The sequence below is a fragment of the Ranitomeya imitator genome, chromosome 10 (assembly GCF_032444005.1).
Source record: "Ranitomeya imitator isolate aRanImi1 chromosome 10, aRanImi1.pri, whole genome shotgun sequence".
Lineage (NCBI taxonomy): Eukaryota > Metazoa > Chordata > Amphibia > Anura > Dendrobatidae > Ranitomeya > Ranitomeya imitator.
Genome location: NC_091291.1, coordinates 133,698,226 through 133,705,125, shown reverse-complemented (window position 1 = coordinate 133,705,125; position 6,900 = coordinate 133,698,226).

The window sequence follows — 6,900 nt, the reverse complement described above, 5'->3', positions numbered from 1 at the left end:
GATTTTTGGGGGATGGCAGGCAGGTAGGCCAGCAGGGGGCGTGGCGGCTGAGCAGACGGTGCTGAGCATTGTGTGAGGAGCATTGTGTGAGGGGCAGGCCGGGCACCTCTGTGCCTCTGCACCCCTGGGGTCACCGACCTGCACCCCTGGGCGACCGCGGGTAACGGGGCGCACTAATATCATCACTGCGCCCCAGGGCGATTGTTCTACATTGGAATCCTTATTGTGGGAAGTGAACATTCTATGCATTCTGCTACTAATTACACGTGTGTGTGCGTGTGTATGTGTGAGTGTATGTATGTATGTATATATATATATATTCATATACTCTACATCATAGCACACTGTATAGCAGATCAGCAAGGTGTAACATATGCACTATAGAATGACAGGTATACAGCATATATACTGTATATAATTGCATATATGCACTATAGAATACAACCTATACAGTACAAATCAACTGATACACACTGTATAGTGGCATATATACTGAATATAATGTGCATACCATATGTAACAGATACTCTAATAAAATGTATACAGTATATAACAGACTAGCTATCTCTCTATCATCTATCTATCCTTTTTTTTAGCAGATATACATTATATGGTAACATGCGTAGTATAGAATAAGATAAACCCGGTATATTCCCCTTATAACTTATATATATGATATACGGTAATATGTATATATAATCAGATACACTATATTATAGCAGATATACACTATGTAACACCCATCAGTGTAAGTACTGGGATATCTGCAGAGTCGGAGCGCACGGACAGAACCCCGCATTCACCCCATTTTTACTATCAGACATTTATTACAGGGTGGGCTCCTGTTAAAACAGTCAATGCACTTTTGCTGGGTTACAATGTATCACGACGTGGTATATGCTCGAACTCCTCATTTATATCACATGGCGGACAACTAGGAGGTCGGGGGTGTTTTTGTTTCCACCCTTAGGCTGCCGTCACACTATCAGTATTTGGTCAGTATTTTACATCAGTATTTGTAGCCAAAACCAGGAGAGGAACAAATAGAGGAAAAGTATAATAGAAACATACGCACCACTTCTGTATTTATCACCCACTGCTGGTTTTGGCTACAAATACTGATGTAAAATCCTGACCAAATACTGATAGTGTGACGGCAGTCTGATACAGAACATAAAAATCTGCTGCTACCGAGTTTATAGTCATGCACTTTTTCTTTTTCTAAACAATTCTGATGCAGAAAGTGTAAGCAATATAATTTCGTGTGCACATGTGCCCCTATGTGTGTGATAGATTGCTGGTATGTTGGGCTGCATGTAGTGACACGTCTGCATTCTGTAATGTTACGCACACTTTCGCACAAATCCATGCTAATCATCATATATATACTGGTGCACATGTATATGTGTGTGTATATATATATATATATATATATATAATATTGTTATAAAAAAATAAATAAATATATATATTTATTTAATAATAATAATAATATTATATATATATATTTTAGTAATAATAATATATATATTATATATATATATATATTTATTTTTTTATAATAATAATAATATTATATATATATATATTTTAGTAATAATAATATTATATATATATTATTATTTAAAAAAAAAAAATATATATTAATTTTTTAATAATATTATATATTTTTTAATTTTATATATATATATATATATATATTATATATATATATATATATATATATATATATATATATATATATATATATATATATATATATATATATATATATATATATATATATATATATATAATATGTATATTATATTTATTTTCTTTTTCTTTTTTTTTTGTACTCCCCACAAAAATAGGCATTGAGGTTTTCGATCCATTAACACTGCAACTGGGTGATTATTGTGTTTTTACATTTGCCGGGGATTCTCAGATGTTATACATATATTACTTGATCAGGACTTTTTTCCAAGTTCTGTTAGTAAAAGTTTGGGAGAGGCAGAGTTTGTTGGCTCAGTAAATAGCAATGGTTACACTGCCACCTGCTGCTCACAGAGAGTGCTGCACCCCGCTGTTGGTTTTCGGTCTCTACATGTGTCTCATCTATCAGCTAGGACAACACAGGTGATGGATAAAAGATAAATTGCTATAGGAAAAAAAAAAAAAAAGGAAAAATTAAATGCGCTCTCAGGTCGTCTGTAGGAAATTTTTTCAAATCCATGTACTCCCAACTACAGTTTTCCTAAAGATATAATTGGTGCAGTTAAAGTGTTTTTCTTTTGGTAACTGGTATGGATTATTTTGATTATTACATTTCGCCCCCTTTTTAGCATGAATCGAAGACTCATTAATGTTTTGTTTCATCGTGAAAAGGCGGCTTTGGTCCAAAATTCGTAATAAGTATAGAAAAAAAACTGTCGAAAGTTGAGCTAAACTCAATGCGCCCGATTCATTTTTTTTTTTTTTTTTTTACAATTTTATTTTAAATCCTTTTTTCATTTTTTGTCTTGTGGTATTTGACATATTAAATTAAAAAAAAAAATATTCTTTTATTTTTGCCTTCAACCAATTTTTACTATTTGAAAGCACCAAAAGTTGCCAATTCATTAACAGGTTGCAGAAATGCGCCAAATAGAAAACACATCCACAAAACGTATTCCAGAGAGTAAAGTGAAGAGCGAAACATGCTGCATCTGATAAAAGCTGCATTTCATGAACCGGCCTAAAACATTGGGATATTATGCAGAGTTATCCAAGGGGTAAAAAAAAAACTTTAGAAAGAAAGAGAACTTAAAAAGTGGCGCAAAACTTAGAGAGAAAACGGTGGAAAAAGGAGGAAAATACTCCAGAAAAGTGGAGAAACGGCAACGGTGTGCAGCGGAGATTTGTCTGGTACAAACCTAAAACCTGCGTGTACTGTACTATAAGATCCGTGCGGATTTTACACCCAGAATTGCTCTGCAGAGTCACACTTTCTGTATTTGGTGTTGATTTTTCTTATATCTGCTGGTGTTATATTCGGATTTTGCAAAGGTTGAAACCTGCAAGAAATTGACGCGCTGCAAACTGGTGTTTAGCACCAATGCTGTGGATTTTACAGGAAAATCTGCGCATAAAATCCGCACCAACTTAACCTAAGGTTCGGGCGACACTTGCAACCAAGCCAAAGTTGCTGCAGCATCGCAGAATGGGGCGACATTGTGACCCCGGAGGGTACTGCGTCCGCGACAAGTAAGTCGTAAGAAGCCCAGGCGCTTCGGATTTTATTATGACTTGCTTGTCGCTGACACTTGCGGTTGCAGCACGACTCTTTCACTTGCAGCGACTCGGATTTAATTATGACTTGCTTGTCGCTGACACTTACAGTTGCAGCACGACTCTTTCACTTGCAGCGACAAACTTTCGTTGCGTACCAAATGTTGCAGCCCCGGTCACCGTGTAGCCGCAGCCCAGGGAATATTTCCATTGCTTGCATTGTGCGTGAGATTTTTTTTTGTGTGTTAATCTCATGCCCACGCTGCACAGACAGCGCACTCATATTTTCCGCTTGTGCGGCACAATCCCACTCACCCGCCTGGGACTATAATCCGCCGCGGCTTTGATCATGAGAGTTTTCCGTAATTAAAGGAGATGTAGCGAATGGTATTTTACGACTTCTTTACCGCGTGTACGCCCGGTGTTAGTGCGGGGTCTGCGGGACAGGGACAGCTCTATAGACTGCGGTTATGGAACCCGCTTCCTTTCTTTGGGTGGGCCGAGCGCCCGCTGCAGCTGTGCTCCGACCTGACATCAGGAGGCAGAATCACAGCCTAGGTGGAAGGTTTGCACAGTGGCGGAGATTTACTGCTCCTCCTAATGCTTTCAGCGGGGATAAGCTTCTACTAATGCCGCTGATTTACGGCACACACCTACTACATGTCCGAGCACAAGACTAGGCATATCTACAAATGCTTGATATAAATGGGACAACACCTTCATTTTGAGATGAGTTGATGAGTGTTTTTTTTTTTTGTTTTTTTTTTTACAGAGCCCATCCTTTTATACTAAAGCCGTAGAAAAGGTGGTCCTGTCCTCCACAAGAAGGTAAAACTTCTTCTTTTAGTGCATCTACCAGAAACTGTCCTGGTTCTCATGTTTTGAAATTTGCCTCCTACTTTTATTCAAAAAAGGCGGTTTCTTTCCATCAGCATTCTGCTAGCACTATAGGTGCTGGAACTTCCTTTCCCCTCTCTGCCAAGCATGCGTTGCTCTTGTCGCTGTTTAATGGCTGTGTTCCTCCTCTATGCTGTTTGACAGACAGGAGACCAAGAGCCACTTCCCGTAGAGAGACAGACCCACCTTCCACTTCTTGTATAGAAAAACACCCCCCCCATGCCACGTCCCATATATGCAGGCAGAAGACCGTCTAGTACCAGGAAACTGCTCTCTTCAAGCGGACTTCCCACTAAATACATTTCCACAAGATAAAAAAAAATGTCTGATTAGTGGGGGTCCAACTATTGGGAATGAGGGTCCCAAAGTCCTCTGTGTGAGTGGAGCAGTAGTGCGCATGCATTCAGCGGTGGTTGCGCATGCTCATTTCTGCTCCTTTCACAGAGGGGATCTGAGGACTCTTTTTCTAAAAAGAAAAGCGCCGCTGAGCTGCCCTTCAACCCTCCCCGTCCGGGGCCCCATAGCACCGACACACGCGGCCTCTTCTCTCTGATGGCTTCTGTCTTGTGAGATGATTTAATTACTTTTATTTAAAAAAAAAAAAAAACTCTCCTGCAATAAAATGCATCCAGCGACTCTAGTAAAAGTTCCCTCCCCGTGATCGTGCGGGTTTATAACCTCGTAATTCCCTACGAGCGGGTCATTGACGAGTCATCCGATGGTTTACCGCCTATTGTGAAACAGTCATTTAATAGTTAACTTGCATTCTCCATGATTGATTGATTCACGTCTTCAGGTTTGGACACTTACTATCTATACTGTCATGGTGGAGGCTCCCGCTACTCTGTACCGCTCCTTTGTGGATACAAGGAGTCCTCTCCAGTTCTCATATGGTTTAAATTGTAAAGTGCTGCCGCAGCTTGCATGTGAACCGTATCCATTGCAAGCTGTTTAACCCTGCGGTTGTCTTCAGTCTGGGGAGACCGATTTTGAACTTTGGTATTTTTTGGGGGTGTTCAAGATGCGGTTCTGAAACTTGTGGTCGATTGACTTAAATGAGGATGGGTCGGTCGGCCACGGGTTTCAGAGCCGCATCTTGAATATTTTAAAGAATATTGAAGTTCAAGGTCGGTCGTTTTTGACCGAAGACAACAGCAGGGTTAATGCTGTTCAGCGCCACTCCTGCTGTCTTTCGGCTCCTCTCCTGCTGTCTTTCGGCTCCTCTACTGCTTTCTTTCGGCTCCTCTCCAGACCTTTCTGTCTTCTGCTAATTCGATTAGATTTCACAGAAGGCTAGAGAAACCGGAGACTGAACTAACAGGGGCGCAGCTATCGGGGTGCAGGCTCAAAGCATTAAGCAGCTTGCAGGCATGGAAGTTGCAGAATCAATTAGTTACAAGTTTTTCATCAAAATCAATTACGGAATGTTTTTTATTTTTTTACATAATGCATGCAGCACAATAAAGAAAGAAATATGAAGCCTGATGAAGATCTCAAGGCGAGGTGGAAACGTGTACAGATTGCGTGTTAGTTCACATCGCGTGTGACTCCTGTGGAATCGGGTTTGGTAAAGTATAGCATGCTGAAGATCACAGTATGAGACCCCTAAAATAGATCACAATATGAGACCCCTGAAAATAGATCACAATATGAGACCCCCTGAGAACCAGCCGTACCGATCACAGCAAAAATCTACATCTTACAATAGTCTCTTATATTAAATGTCCACTAAAGTACAAAAATAGCCGGACTCAGAACCAGTCCGGACATAGACAAACCTGCCCCTTCGTGGTCTCCTACCCCCCCGTGACATTAGAATACCAACACCTATAAGAGTAAACATTTCACTTTCTTACCTAATGTATCTCTGAGACAACAACACCCTCAAGTATTTACAGCTTTATACATTTCTCACAAAAATACTGTTTGGCTAAAACCAATTCTATTCTAAACATGAATGTGACGCTTCAAAATCAACATTTTTTTTTTTTTTGGTACATCAGCACCTTTTATATATGAAAACGATATCTACCAGGTGCAAAATAATAAGCTAATGCCCGATGCCACATCTAGCTTAAATGTGTACCTGGATGTAGTGTTGAAGATTTGTCCCAATATTTTACCAGATAAACTGCATACTTTATTAAACAGTTATTTAGACCTGATGATACTGGTGTACTTACTTTGATATTCACGTCAGGGTAGCCAGAAAATACTTTTTGAAAATTAAAATTGAATCTCTGCCGCCCTAACCTGGTTGGCCTCTCCTCAGTGTCCCTCCTCCCTGCCGCTACTGAATCTCTGCCGCCCTAACCTGATTGACAGCTCCTCAGTGTCCCTCCTCTCTGCCGCTACTGAATCTCTGCCCACCTAGCCTGATTGACAGCTCCTCAGTGTCCCTCCTCCCTGCCGCTACTGAATCTCTGCCCACCTAGCCTAATTGACAGCTCTTCAGTGTCCCTCCTCCCTGCCTCTACTGAATCTGCCCACCTAGCCTGATTGACAGCTCCTCAGTGTCCCTCCTCTCTGCTACTACTGAATCTCTGCCCACCTAGCCTGATTGACAGCTCCTCAGTGTCCCTCCTCCCTGCCGCTACTGAATCTCTGCCCACATAACTGACAGCTCCTCAGTGTCCCTCCTCCCTGCCGCTACTGAATCTCTGCCCACCTAGCCTGATTGACAGCTCCTCAGTGTCCCTCCTCTCTGCTGATACCTCACACTGCTCAGTACAAGCTGCAGCTGTCATTCAGGTG